This window comes from Tamandua tetradactyla, chromosome 15, assembly GCF_023851605.1.
Source record: "Tamandua tetradactyla isolate mTamTet1 chromosome 15, mTamTet1.pri, whole genome shotgun sequence".
NCBI classification, from domain to species: Eukaryota; Metazoa; Chordata; class Mammalia; order Pilosa; family Myrmecophagidae; genus Tamandua; species Tamandua tetradactyla.
Window position 1 is genome coordinate 28,150,611 of NC_135341.1, and position 14,711 is coordinate 28,165,321.

The 14,711-nt window shown below is 41.0% G+C and overlaps 1 protein-coding gene and 1 pseudogene across 6 annotated transcripts in view; both read left to right on the plus strand.

Annotated features, from left to right (window-relative positions):
• ARHGEF3 (Rho guanine nucleotide exchange factor 3) overlaps positions 1 to 14,711 on the plus strand; it is a 390,935-nt gene that overhangs the window by 81,960 nt on the left and 294,264 nt on the right. The gene's annotated exons all lie outside the window — the stretch shown is intronic.
• LOC143657895 (microcephalin pseudogene) lies at positions 3,218 to 4,862 on the plus strand (annotated as a pseudogene).

Sequence of the window (14,711 nt, forward strand, 5' to 3'; positions counted from 1 at the left end):
GTAGGGGTCCACATTCATTCTTTTGCATGTGGATTTCCGGTTGTCCCAGCACCATTGGTTGAAGATGTTCTTTCTGTTCTGAGTGGACTTGGAAGCCTTGTAGAAAAACTGGCCGTGGGTGTGGATTTATCTCAGGGCTCTCAATTCTGTTCCATTGGTTGTGTGTCTATCTTTATGACAGTACCACATTGTTTTAATTACTTTAGCTTTGTAATAAGTTTTAAAATCAGGAAATGTGAGTCCTCCAACTTTGTTTTTCTTTTTCAAGATGTTTTTGCCTATTTGGGGCCCTTTGCAATTCCATATGAATTTGAGGATCAGCTTTTTCATTTCTGCAAGAAAGGCTTATGGAACTTGATGGCATCAAGTTTGTAGGTTGCTTTACAAGTTAGTGTTGATATCTTCACATATTAAGTCTTCTAACTATGAACACAGGATTTCTTTCCATTTATTTGAATCTTTTAAAATTTCTTTTAGCAATGTTTTATACTTTTCAGTGCACAAGTCTTTCCCCTCCTTTTTAAAATGTATTCTTAAGTATTTTATTCTTTTAGATACCATTGTAAATGGAATTGTTTTCCTGATTTTATTTTTATACTGTCCATTACTAGGGTATAGAAACCCAACTGATTTCTGCTTGTTTGTCTTGTGTCCTGCACCTTTGCGGAATTCCTTTATTAGTTCTAGTAGCTCTCTTGGGGATCCTTTTAGGACTTTCTAGTCACAGAATCACGTCGTCTGCGACTAGGGATAACTGACTACTTCCTTTCCAATTTGGATGCTGCTTGTTTCTTTCTCTTGCCTGATTGTCCTGGCTAGAATCGTTACTACAATGTTGGACAACAGTGACATCCTTGTCTTGTTTCTCATCTTAGTGGGAGAACTTTCAGTTTTTCATCAGTGGGTATGATATTTGCTGTGGGTTTTTCATAAATGCCCTTTATCATATTAAGAAGTTTCCCTTATATTCCTAGTTTTCCATGGTGTCATCATGAAAGGATGTTGGATTTTTTAAAATGCTTTTTCTGCATCAATTGAGATGTTCATGTGTTTTTTTTTTCTCTTCATACTATTAATGTGTATTACATTGATTAATTTTATTATGTTGAACCACCCTTGCATTCCTGGAATAAATTCCACTTGATCTTGGTGTATAATCCTTTTAATATACTGTTGTATTTGCTTTGCCAGTAATTAATTGAGGATTTTTGCACTATATTAATAAGGATATTTGTTTATATGTTTCTTTTTTGTGTGCTGTTTTTATTTGACTTTGATTTAGGAAGTAATTCCTCCTATTTTCTGGAAGAATTTGAGAAGGATTGGTGCAAAATCTTTTAAAAAAATATTTGGTAGAATTTGGCAATGAAACTATCTGGCCATGGATTTTTCTTTTGGGGGAGTTTTTTTGTTTTGCAATTACAGATTCAATCTCTTTGCTTGTATAGGTCTGTTGAGATTTTTCTATTTCTTTTTGTGTTAGATTAGGCAATTTGTATGTTTCTAGCAATTTACCCATTTCATTTAGGTTTTCTGATTTGTTGGCATATGGTTGGTTGTTTATGATATCCTCTTTTAATTCCTTTTATTTCTATAAGGTCAGTAATAATGTTCCCCCTTTCATTCTTGATTTTAGTTATGTCCTCTGTTTCTTTTTCTTTGTCAATCTAGTTAAAGAGTTGTTCATTTTATTGTTACTTTTTAAAAAGTAGCAACTTGTGTGGGCCACAGTGGCTCAGCAGGCAAGAATGCTTGCCTGCCATGCCAGAGGACCCGGGTTCGATTTCCAGTGCCTGCCCATGTAAAAAAAAAAAAGGAAAAAAGTAATAACTTACAGTTTCCTTGATTCTCTCTGTTGTTTTTCTGTTCTCTATTTCACTTATCTCTGCTCTAATCTGTATTGCTTCCTTCCTTCTACTAACTTTGGGTTTAATTTGCTCTTTTTGCTCTAGTTTCTGTACATGTGAAGTTAAGTTATTGATTTGAAATTTTTCTTCTTCTTCTTTTTTTTTTTTCTGCATGGGCAGGCGCTGGGAACTGAACCTGGGTCTCTGGTATGGCAGGCGAGAACTCTGCCTCTGAGCCACTGTTGCCCGCCCTCTTCTTTTTTAATGTAGGCGTTTAGAGCTATCAGTTTCCCTCTGAGCACTGCCTTTGCTGAATCCCATACCTTTTGGTATGTTTTATTTTCATTTTCATTTGTCTTGAAGTATTGATTAATTTCCCTTGTGATTTCTTCCTCGACCCTTATTTAATTGTGCTGTTTTAATTTTCCACTTGTTCATAAATTTTCCAGTTTTCCTTCTGATATTAATTTCTAGCTTTATCCCATTGTGGCCCAAGAAGCTACGTTCTGTGATTTCAGTATTTTAAAAATTTATTTGATTTGTGGCCTAATATATGGAAAATATTCCATGTGTACTTGGAGAAGAATGTATAATCTGCTGTTGTTGGGTAGAGTGTTCTTTATATTCCATTAGATCTAATTGCTAATAGTATTGTTCAAATCCTCCATTTCCCTTGATCTTCTTTAGATATTCTATCAGTTATTGAAAGTGGTACATTGACGTTTCCAGGTACTATTGTAGAACTATCTTTCTCTCTTCAGTTCTGTAAATTTTTGTTTTATATATGTTGGACCCTCTTGTGAGGTGCATTTTTATAATCATTACATCTACTTACTGGATTTAACCTTTTATCAATATATAATATCCTTCTTTGTCTCTTGTAATCTTTTTTTACTTAAAGCCTATGTTATAGCTTTAATATAAAATAGCTACACTGCTCTCCTTTGATTGCTTTTGCACTGAATATATTTTTCTACCTTTTACTTTCAACCTCTTTGGGTCTTTATACCTCTTTGTGTCTTGTAGACAGCGTGTAAATGGATCATGCTTTTTCATCCAATCTGTCAATTTCTGCCTTTTAGTAGGGGAGGTTAATCCATTAACATTTAACATAATAACTGGGAAAGATTTACTTTGCTGTTTAGCTATTTGTTTTCTTGTATGTCTGGTATATCTTGTATATTTTTTTGTTCCTCAATTACCCCATTAGTGCCTTTTTTGTATTTAGTTTTTTTTTTTTTGTAAGGTGGCATTTTGATTCCCTTCTTTCTTTTTCTCTATTTTTTTCCTTAGTTATTTTCTTAGTGGTTACCTTTATAATTACTGTTAACACCTTAAGCTAAAAACAAAACAAAACAAAACAGGGGGTGGGCTTGTGCCCACGTCCTCTTATGGCGGCCCCCGGGGCCCCAGAAAGTTTCATCCTGAAAGATGTAGTAGCATATGTTGAAGTGTGGTCATCCAATGGAAGAGAAAATTATTCAAAGACATTTACAAAACAACTTACAGATATGGGGGCAAAGGTTTCAAAAACTTTTAACAAGCAAGTAACTCATGTTGTATTCAAAGATGGATACCAGAGCACTTGGGATAAAGCACAGAAGAAGAAAGGGGTAAAGCTTGTTTCAGTGCTCTGGGTTGAAAAATGCAGGACAGCTGGAGTACATGCCGATGAATCATTATTCCCTGCAACTAATACGAATGAACAATTACCACACCTAATTAAAAAAAAACGTAAGTGTATGCAGCCCAAAGATTTTATTCCCAAAACACCAGAAAATGATAAAAGACTTCAAAAGAAATTTGAGAAAATGGCTAGAGAGCTACAAAAGCAAAAAACAACGCTAGATAATGATATTCCTGTTCTCGTATTTGAATCTAATGGTTCCTTAATCTATAGTCCTATAAATAAAATTAGTAATAGTCATCACAGTGCAATGGAGAAGAGATTACAGGAGATGCAGGACAAAAGGGAAAATCTTTCCCCTACATCTTCTCAAATGATTGAGAAAGTTCATGATAATCCAGCTGATTCTCTGTATGAAGCACCTTTGAATGTTTCACATGACACATGTAGTTCAGGTGTTAAAACTGGACGAACAAGCCATGATGTTTTAGATAGCTATGAATGCTTTAAGGAAATAGTCAAACCTCATGAGGAATTACGGAAAAGAGGAAAAGTCAAAAAGCCAACAAGAACATTAGTCATGACAAGCATGCCATCTGAAAAGCAGAATGTCATCATGCAAGTTGTGAATAAATTGAAAGGCTTTTCATTTTCCTGGGACGTGTGTAAAACTACTACTCATGTGGTCACAGGGAAGCCTCTTCGAACACTGAATGTGCTTCTGGGAATTGCACGTGGTTGCTGGATTCTTTCTTATGAATGGGTACTATGGTCTTTGGAAATGGGTCACTGGATTTCTGAAGAGCCGTTTGAACTTTCTACCTACTTTCCTGCAGCTCCAATTCAATCACTCAGCACAAGGTCTTTCCTTCTGAAAAGTACCTATTGCTGCAATGATGAAGACATCACTTCAACATATAGCTATTTCATACAGCTTGCAAAGTTGTCTTTTGGACATGAGAAACCTAAGAAAGATATCTGTGAAGAGAGAAAACTGACATGTAAAAAATTAACTTTTTATATCATCATATGTTTGCATTGTATATATTGTGGCTTCTTAAGAAAGAAACTCCTCTCTAAATCACTAAATATTTAATCCAGAGAAGCTTTGGACAGCCCGATTTGGAGGTTTTTTTATATGTCAGTCTTTGTATCTTAGTAATGATCATATTTAAAATGTCCCAGAACTTTTGTCCGTAAAGCAACATACTGTTAAAGAATAGAAATTAATTTACATTCTTGTATTATTGAGAACAAAGACCTAAGTTTCTTGACTTAGACTTAAAGATCATTATTAACTTCTATATACTAAGTATGAGGGACATTATCAGTTAATAATGTCACTTTTTATATAACAGATATTTTCAAAATAATTAATAAAGACAATTGTGGGAAAAAAAAAAACAAAAAAACAAAACAAAACAAATTCAACTAATACCAACCGAATTTCAGTGGTATACAAACTCTCTATTCCTATATTTCTCTATCCTTCCCCTTTTATATTGTTATTGTCTCAGATTACATCTTTATACATGGTATTTCCATTAACATAGACTTTAAAGATTTAACATGTGTCTTTTTAAAAAGACAACATTTGACTGTTGTCATATGGGGAAGAAGAGGAGCCGTTACAAACCACAAGTATAGCAATGCAAGTTTTTATATTTACCTATGTAAATACCTTACCACTTTAATTTATTTCTTATTATGACTTTAAGTTACAGTCTATTTTCCTTTTGTTTTAGCCTGAAGGACTCTCTTTAGTATTTCTTGTAGGGCCAGTCTAGGAAGAAACTGTTTTACCTTTTGATTATCTGTAAATGTCTTAATTTCTCCTTCATTTTTTGAAAGATAATTTTGCCAGTTACAGAATGTTTGGTTGACATGTTTTTTTGAAGGGCTTTAAATATGCCCTCTCACTGTTTTCAGGCCCCCATGGTTTCCAAGGAGAAATCATTTGTTAATCTTAATGGGAAATCCCATGTATATGACGAGTTGCTTCACTCTTGCTGCTTTCAAAATCCTCTTTGTCTTTGTATTTCGACAATTTCACTTTAGGGTCTTGATAATTTTGCTGTAATGTGTCCAAGTGTTAATCTCGTAAAGTCTCTCCTGCTTGGAATTTGTTGAGCTTCTTGAATGTGTCTGTTTATGTCTTTCATCTGATTGGGTAAGTTTTTCTGCCCCATTCTCTCTCCCATCCTTCTGGGACTCCAGTGATACATGTATTGTTATGCTGATGGTGTTCACAGGTCCCTCAGGTGCTGTTCATTTTTCTTCATTATTTTTTCTTTCTGCTTCTCATACTGGATAATTTCACTTGCCCTGACATCAAAATCACAGATCCTTTTTTCTGCTTGTTCAGATCTGGTGTTGAGTTCATCTAGTGAGTTTTTTTCCTTTCAATTACTGTGCTTTGCTGCTCTAAAATTTGTTCGGTTCCTTCTTATAATTTCTCTCTCTCTATTTTGTTCAGACATTTTTACTAATTTCCTTTGGCTCTTTGTACATGAATTTCTTTCACTTCTTGAACATATATAAGACAGTTGATTTAAAGTCTTTGGCTAATAGTTCCAATAATATGTGCTTCCTCAGGGATGGTTTCTGGCAAATTTCTTTTTTTTCCTATGAATGGGTTGAACTTTACTGTTTCTTTATGTGTTTTATAATTTTTTGTTGAGAGCTGGATATTCTGAGTATGATGTTGTTATAACTCTGGAAATTTAGTTCTCCCACTCCGCTGGGATTGCTAGGTGTTTTGGTTTTGTTGTCGTTGTTGTCAAGAGTTGGAGCTGTCCATATTTTACTTTTCCCAGGCGATTTTTTTTTCTCCCAAACAGGGAATGGAAAGAGAAAAGAGGAGGGAAAAAGGTACTGTCACTTTAAGACTCCTCTGTCACTTTTGCCTGAGGGGGGTTGGAATGATTGCTGCCCTCTGAGCCAGACCCCAGCAATCTGAAGTAGCTGATCAACAGCAGTGACCAACAATCAGACCATTCCCTGCACATCCACTCCCTCCCCCACCCCCCCACGGATTTTGGAGACCCACTCTGACACCAGCAAGCTGCATCAGAAGCTGGGGCTGCAGTCCCCACTGCTCGCTACCACACACCTGGGTGATGGGGCATGGGAGCTGCGCACAGAGGGTGAAGTTCACCAGTAGGTACCACAATTTATCAGCCTCCTTGTCCAGCTCGTCTCTGGATGCCACACAGTGCTCCACCAGACTCCAGAGTTCCAAAATAGCTGATTCAGACAGTTCTGCCAGTGGAATATTTGTTTTGGTGTAGGAACTAATTACTGGAGCTTCCTACTCCACCATCTTCCCACCCACCTTTGGGCATAACTTTATGAATTGTGGAAGTTCTACAAGTTTCTGCTGAAGCAGCAGGATTTCTAACTAGTAATGTGGAGCCCCTGGAGGAGTGAGAGTATAAAGCCCTTTGACTTTCCTGATAGTTACAGGGGTCAGGACAGATAGGGCAATGGAGTGAGGGGTGGAGGGGGCTGTTTGGACTATTTGCCTCTTGTGCCCATCTACTGCTGAGAGCCTCTGGTTTTACACCCAAGCCACCTCTCTGTGTTGACCAGGGCAAAGTCATATGTGGATGTGGAAAGCATGCCCACAAACCTCACCTCAAATTTCTCATGGCAGACTGATATCTGTGTGCAGTTAAGCTCTGTGTAGAGGCTCCCAGACCCCACTCTTCCTGATTCTTCCTGCTCAGTGGTGAAGCTGTCAGGGGGCAGAGTTTGCTTTTGGCATCTCTTCCCACCCATCATTAGATGCTTGTCCTCTTGATGTTCCTCTGAGAACCTGTGCCCTCAGCCGCATCCCTGATGCCAGTTCTCGTCCAGGCCCTGGACTGGGCTCAAGGCCTGCAGAAATGACCACTCATGGGCCCTGCCCTGAAAGATGTGGGCCACAGCCTAGAAGTCTGAACTGAGAATTGGGGGGTGGGCTGGGGGGCAGAAGGGGGGCAGTCAATCCTGAAGGAGGTTGTGGGGGTCAGGAAGGCTTCTTGGAGAGGGTGGCACTGGGGCTGGGTGTTCAGAAGCTCGACTGAAATATGTCATTCAGTGACGGGCCTTTCTCCAGGCCTGGGGACCTGGTGTGGGGCTGTTGCGATGCAGGTCCCAGGAAGTAGATTGAGGGTTTAGACGGGATTGATGGGGTGGTTAGAGGGTCTACTTAGCTGTGCTAAAATCTTGGATTTTATTCTATATGAGATGTCGAAGCAGTCAAATATTTGAAATGGAGTTAGAGATGAGGAAGGAATGTGAACTTGAGGTTTGAATTCCTCTTGCTAGTTGCAGTTTGCAGAGGGTTGCTAAGATAGGGGACCTAATGGGGAAGAGGGATCTGAAGCAAAAGGGATGCTGAAATGAGGGAGAGGGTTCAGCAGATTCTCTGGGCAGTGGTGAGGCCATTCCCTCAGACCCTCTTTAACCCATCAGCCCTGGTTCCTGGGTCTACCAAGCAGGGATAAAGGACCACGATGGGGAGTTAAGGAGATCTTGTGGGCTGCTACCAGAGGGTACCATCACCTGTGTTCCTCTCCTCTCAGTCACCACCCAGCATTGTGCCCCGCTCTCCAGGGCCTTGCCCTTTGCTAACCAAACTGGAGAATTAGTTCTCATCATGTGTGAGAGTTAATGGTTGAAGTATATTAATAAGTTATCCAGCCCTGGTAACCTATTTGCATTTTAAACAGAGGTCCTCAGAGCCTGGGATAAAGGAGGATTTATGGTGCTTCTTGGAGCTTTTAGGTTAGCCCTGAGGGTTTCATCAAAATTCCCTCAGATTATATTTTAACGGTCTTTTAAGTTTGAAAATATTTCTAAATAAAACTTTTTCTTAAAATTATGATACAATGAAAAAAAACCTTTCAGAAAATCTTTATATGTTTGCTTTTATTTTCAATGTATATTGAAATGTATGTATTTTTGGGTTCTCTCTATTAGGCTCTCAACTGAGACCAAATTTTAAAAGAAAAAAAAAAAGAAAAATTATGCTAAGAAATCTTACTCTGTATTGCCCCCTGGTGGCAGACTCTTGAATACCTCTTCTCAATCTTAAGCAATTTCGGATTCATTGATTCGATAAATAATTATTCCATGTTTCCTGTGGGTTAGGTGCTACAAATATCCTCAATGTTTGACTTACGATGGCCATAAGATGGTCATTTAGTCAGTTCCTAAGGAGCATCAAGTCATATAAAGTGAGTTAAAATCAGTTATGTCTGGAAGCTTTTGTTTTGTCTTGTTTTAGCATTTCACATTCTCTTTGATACAGTTGTAAACATTCTGAGGTATTACAAATCCCAGGTTGAGAATTGATGCTGTGTGAACCAGCCAGCATTTCTGATACATATCTTATTTTTTCCTGTTTATCCTGGCTTCATGGGAGTGTAGTAAGTATTTAAGATGTAGTCTGTGTTGTTACAAATCTAATGTGAACAATCTTAAAAGATTATCCACCTATGCTAGTACTGGTATTTTGAGATAATTATGGCCCATGATAAGTGGAAAAATGTGGCTATTTTTCACTCTTCATTGAGGGTGATGACGAAATTAACTAGGCTGTTGAAACTTTTTCCTTTTTGGAAAATATTTAGAGAAATATTTAATTTTGTCCACAAAGTAGGCACTTTTGTAAAAACCAAGCATGTTGATGAATGCATGTAAATTCTCTGCAAGTTACTGTTTTGATGCCTGAGACAAGGCTCATCTGTGTCCAGCGTGGTTCTTGACACAGCATCGCTTCAGAGCTGGCACCTGCTAGCCTGCTGCTGCTGGAACTTGCACAATTGCACCTTGCTTTCTTGCCATGTTTTTGCTTGTCGATTTTGGCTTTACGTTTTTATATGGAGATTTTGCCCAAGTTGCATGTAGAGTTTTATGCTTACTTAATAAAGCTTTGCCAGATTTTAAAAAATAGTGCCTGATAATCATAACAACTATGAAAATAACTTGTTTATTTTGTTTATAACCTACAATGTGTTTTTATCCATGACCACTGAACCTTTTGATGATTCTGCAATGAGATGGGAGGATTCCCACCTTCCAGGTACAGAAACCGAGGCTCGGGAGAGTTAAGCAATTTGTCCAGTCACCCAGCTAAGTCTCCGTCTCTGGCTGCGTCTCCTGCCTCCAGGGCTGGTGTTCTGTACAATATGAGAGAGAGAAAACCTCTGTTCAAATCTGAAAGTAGGACTTGAGTTAGGCAGAGAGGGCCAAAAGGCTGATACGAGACTTGAGTGTAGAGTGATGTTTTTGGCAAGTAAAGTTCTGGGATGTGCAGAAATTATCACCCAATTACAGAGTTTAAAAAGTTTTATTGAGCAGGTATTTATGTTGTGTTGACTTGGTGAACAGACTGTGGAGCTCAGCCAAGCCACAGAGACTGCCCTGGTGTTGACAGAGGGCCTTGGCACTGAGCTGTTGGTGCCCAAGGATCATAAATCTCCTCTGTGGTGAGTGTGGAAGCTGCTCTCTGAGTGTGCAGTCCAGAGGTGCCTTGTCCATCTCGGGAACGGGAACTTTGCAGCTGTGCAGTAACTGGTCCCTCGCCTGACGCCTAGAGAAGAGTGACATGGTGTTATAACCACATAGTCCAGGAATGTAGTTCTTCTTCTCCCACTCTATGAGGCCACTTCTCTGTTTTCAGGATATAACCATCCCATGTGGCTGGGTAGACTGGGAGGGGCTCGATTTAACAGTCACATCATGATGTTAGTATGACAGGTAGTGATTGAAAGACCCCAGCCACAGGAGGTCACTTGGCTTTCTTTCCATTCCTCCAGTGTGCTGCTCTCCCTCCACAGGGCCTTTGCACATGCTGTTCCTTCTGCCTGGAATGCTTTTCCTCCTACTTATCCTTTGTATCTCATACAAAAGTTCACTTTCCTCTGAAAACCTTCCCTGACTCTTGTAAAATATGTACTTAGCCTGGGTAAAATATGTATTTAACTCATTAATGAAAGAACTAGCAGGATGGGGATGAGAAATCTGATTCGAAGGAACATCCATAAGAAAAAAATATTATATATGTATACACCTATATGTATGTATGTATTACATTTGTAGAAAAAAGAATGTTGGAGTATGGTTGCATACTTAGATATAAAACTGGTAATGCCCTAGAGGGAAATAAAACCGTAGCCTTTGGAATTATCTTTTATACCAATTTGAAATTGTTTGAAACATCAGTTTTTTATAAGTTAACATCCTAAATTTAGAATTTGGGTTCTAACAGAAAGCAAATAGATATTCAAACAAAATTAAGCTTGCTGCAGAGTCTAATTTCCAATTTTTGGAGAGTTTTTCATATTGGCATTGTCTCCCAAATGCCCTGCACATTGTGTAGCACAAAGAAGGGACATTTCTTGAATGAATGAACAGATGGGGAGAAGTTTGGATCCTTCGACATGTGACTGGTCAGGGCGTTAACACAGGAGAGCCTGCCAGGAGGGAGTTGAGCCTCAAGCAGCTCATTGGAGGAGTTTGGGGTTAGAATGCCAGCTGTGTGCAGACCCAGGAGAGACAAGAATAGTAGAATCTCACCCAAACAGGGTTTGGGACAACAAAATTCATCTCAGGAACCCGGCAGTCAGAACTGGGTTATCAAGCGATAGCTGGACCTGAAGAGCCAGTTATTGGGGCAAAGGGAAGGGAAGGAAAGGGACTGTTATTTCTGGCATCAGCTACAATACACGACCCACTGCACTGTGTTCTTAGTCTGCCTGGGCCATCTCACTCTTACCCCTGGCGTGACCTGTGGAGTAGTGTTGTCTCCCTCTGGTACAGAAGTAGAGAGGGTAACAGAAAGAGCATGGATCCTGGGCTCGGACACATTGAGGTTAGGATTTAGGCTCTGCCACTCCTGAGCTGTGTGACCATCAGCGAGTTACTGACCCTCTCTGAGCCTCCATTTCTTTAACTATAAGATAAGAATATAATCTAAGCAAATACCAAACACCCAACACTTCAGATCTAGGGTTTTTTTGTTTTTGTTTTTAATTTTTTTGCTTTTAGAGATTCATGGTCTATTAGCCAATAATAAAAGTAGTTCTCTATTTTTGTCTCTTGCAGACTATTTGAGGTGGGGGTGGGGGTGGTGGCGGGTGGGTAGTTATACCCAATAGCTGTGCTTTAAGCCTTGAATTCACCTTTGCCTTGCAGGTACCCTAAAACCTCTCTCCTTCATTTCCTACTTAAATTATTTTCCCTTAACTCTTCCCCCAGGACTGTTCTCTCCTCCCCCACCCCTGCTATTCTCTTGTCTCTGCTTCCCTCCCTCAGATTAATTTAGTTTGCATAATGGAGACAGATGAACTCAGGCTGTGTAAAGGGTAAAAAAAATGGTGGCTGGGCCAAGTCCCTCCTTGGCCTGTGGGCAAGAAGCTGGGAAGCCTCATATTTTAATAATTCACACCCTTGATTTGGGGAGACTATCTCCTGCCTTACAGCATGATTGTGAGTGATTTGACTGGACACATCGGGTTTCTGGCAGCTCCTGGACCTTCAGCGAAGGGCCGCACAGCGGGGAGGTGCTGCTGTGAGGCAATGCGCTGGGTCCAAACTCAGACTGGCTCTGGGTTTAAAGTCACAGTGAGAACAAAGCCGACGATTGAATGCAGGGCCCTAGAGGGCTCAGGATTTACAGGTGCTGCTGAGGGTTGTTCCTAGGGAGAGGATTGAGCCTGGGGCTGGGGGCTGAGGTTGGAGCCCCTCTGGGGAGCAAGCAGCCTTGCTGGATCTGACCCAGGACCGAGCCATCCTCTCCTCCTCCAGGACCTCGCTGACCCTTGGTGCAGACCTGCTGGTGTTTTCTGGAAGGAATCAGGCAGCTCTGACTGTTTGGCGTCTGGTCAAGAGGACAAGCTCTTAAATTGGGAATGGGGTGCTGCTGGGGGCGGTGTGCAGCCACTTGGCCATGTGCCCTGCGTGGTTTGGGTTCTTTGGGTTCTTTGGTGCTGAGCTCGCTCTGTAGCACTCACCGGGTCACTTGTAGGTGACACTCGAGTGCTGCAGCTGGAGGAACCTAAGTGAAGAGGAGAATGAAGAGCTCTGTGCTTTTGGCCTTCCTTCCAGCAATTCTCCTTTTAGGAAAGAAGCCTTTTAATTTGCAGTTCAGATTATTAAAACAAAACTAAACTAAACTAAAGAATATTCGAAATTTGTGAAGAGAGTTGGGCTAGATCCCCCTCTGACCTTTCCTGATGCCGGCCAGCAGTGGGCGCCCATCCTTCACGGTCTGTGTCGTCTTCCGTGTGTCTCTCTCTGTCTGTCTTTCTTGTGGCTGCAGGCAACTTCCTGTTCTCCTGCCCTCAGCCCTGAAAAAATAAAAGAAAAAAGATTTCCAGCTATTTCTACTTTCATTTTTACGCCTTTAGAGGTATCAACTGCAGTGTCTGTGCTATTAATTTACCATCTGCACGTACTGTGGTCTGAGCATACAAAGCCCTAGAAAATCCTAATAGGGAAATGCATTCTCCAAGGTCCCTGGAGCACAGGTTCAGGCAGAAATGAGACAGCGAGGGCACATACGGTTGCATAAACACTAGGTAATGAATACAGGGCTCCAGGTGAGCCTGGCTTGTCACACCTCCATGGTTCAGGCACTGTCTCCCATTGATATGAAAAGAAAAGTAAAAGAGGCAGTTAGAAAAACCAGTCATTCACAGACTGGTCCTAGGCCCAAACACTGTTGGAATATGCAGGGCACTGTGCTTCCCATGGGCACGTTTTAATTCCCTCCAATGGATTATTGAAATTCTATTGATGCTATTAATTAATGATGATCGGTAGTATTTACAGTGCTCTTACCGTGTGCTATTCCCAGTGCTAAGTTCTACGAGTTTGAGCTCATTGAACCTTCTTAAAGTCCCAAGAGATGGGGGTACTGCTGGGGTTTCTTAGGTTTTGCGAGAATCAGAGATTTGCTGAGAGTCACTTAGCTAGTGAGGGAGGGTCCCGAATAGAATCCGCATGGGGGTTGCCCATCCATGACCGTCACCCATTTGTGGTGTCCCAAGTACATGCCGGACACATGGTGAACCAGTGGTGAAGACACAAGACAGTGAGTCTATGGCAAATTTCAGTTTTGAATGTCATTTTCCAGATCCTTTGAGGTTAAAAGAAAGGAAGGAAGGAAGGAATGGAAGCCGGCTCTGTTCCCCGGCGAGCATATATTTAAAGGGGAGGTTCCAGGAGTCCCACATTCCTGGGAGAGTTTCAAGCTTAGTGGCTGCTGGAATGAAGGTGTAGGGGTTGGGGGAAGTTGGTGGGTCTGGTTGCTCCCCAGCCCCTCCTTCAACCCAAATAACTCTGGTTCTTGGGTTTTGTGTGGGCTTGTCACGTGGGTTCTGCTGCTGAAAAGAACTTAGCAAAAGCGTGAACATAGTAGCTTTCAGCTAAGGGCACACCCAGAAGTGATACCACCCCCCAACCCCCAGGCCCCTTCCGTCTTTCCAGTGCTCTTTCCCTCCTGTATCTATGGCTGATCATACCTACCATCAACTGAGGAGACTGCCTTCAACTATGAGAGAGGTCTCATCCGATCAGTTGAAGACTTTAAAAGGAGAAGTGATGATTTCAGCAGTCAGAAGGGAGAATTTCTCACTCTACTTCAGTCAGCCCAGTATCTCCTGGGAAACTCATCAAAAACCTTCAATGGCGTTCCCAGCCTTGGCCTGTCCTGTGAAATTTAGACTTGCCCATCTTCTCATTCACATGAGACAGTTCTTATAAAAATCTCAAGCATTTACATTGTGTGTATACAGATAGGTTTCTCTGTAGGTTCTGGCTCCTTAGAGACCCTTGCCTGATACATCCCCACTTTTTACAGATGTGGAAACTGAGGACTGGAAGCCTGAGAAATGGAGGAGAGGAGATTTCTTGATCTTCCTTTCTGTCTCCACCTCAGCCCCTCCGGGCCCTGGACACTGCCCTCAGAGATGAATACCGAGTCCTTAAGAGGATGGATTGGTTTCCACCTTTGCAGAGTTCACAGTCTAGGAGGAAGTCAGACCCTGGAAAAGCCAGTCCAAGCCTGGGGCCCGGAGCAAGGGTAGGGTAGGAGGTGGGAGGTGAGTTGGGAGGCAGCAGGTTTTTCTAAGCAATTGAGAATTCAATCTGAGCACTGGGAAGCTTTTGCAAGTTTAAGTGCAAATCCCAGATCCGTCCATTGCCAAAGGCTCAGTCCATCCTCTGCACTTCCTGCTTGCTCCTGG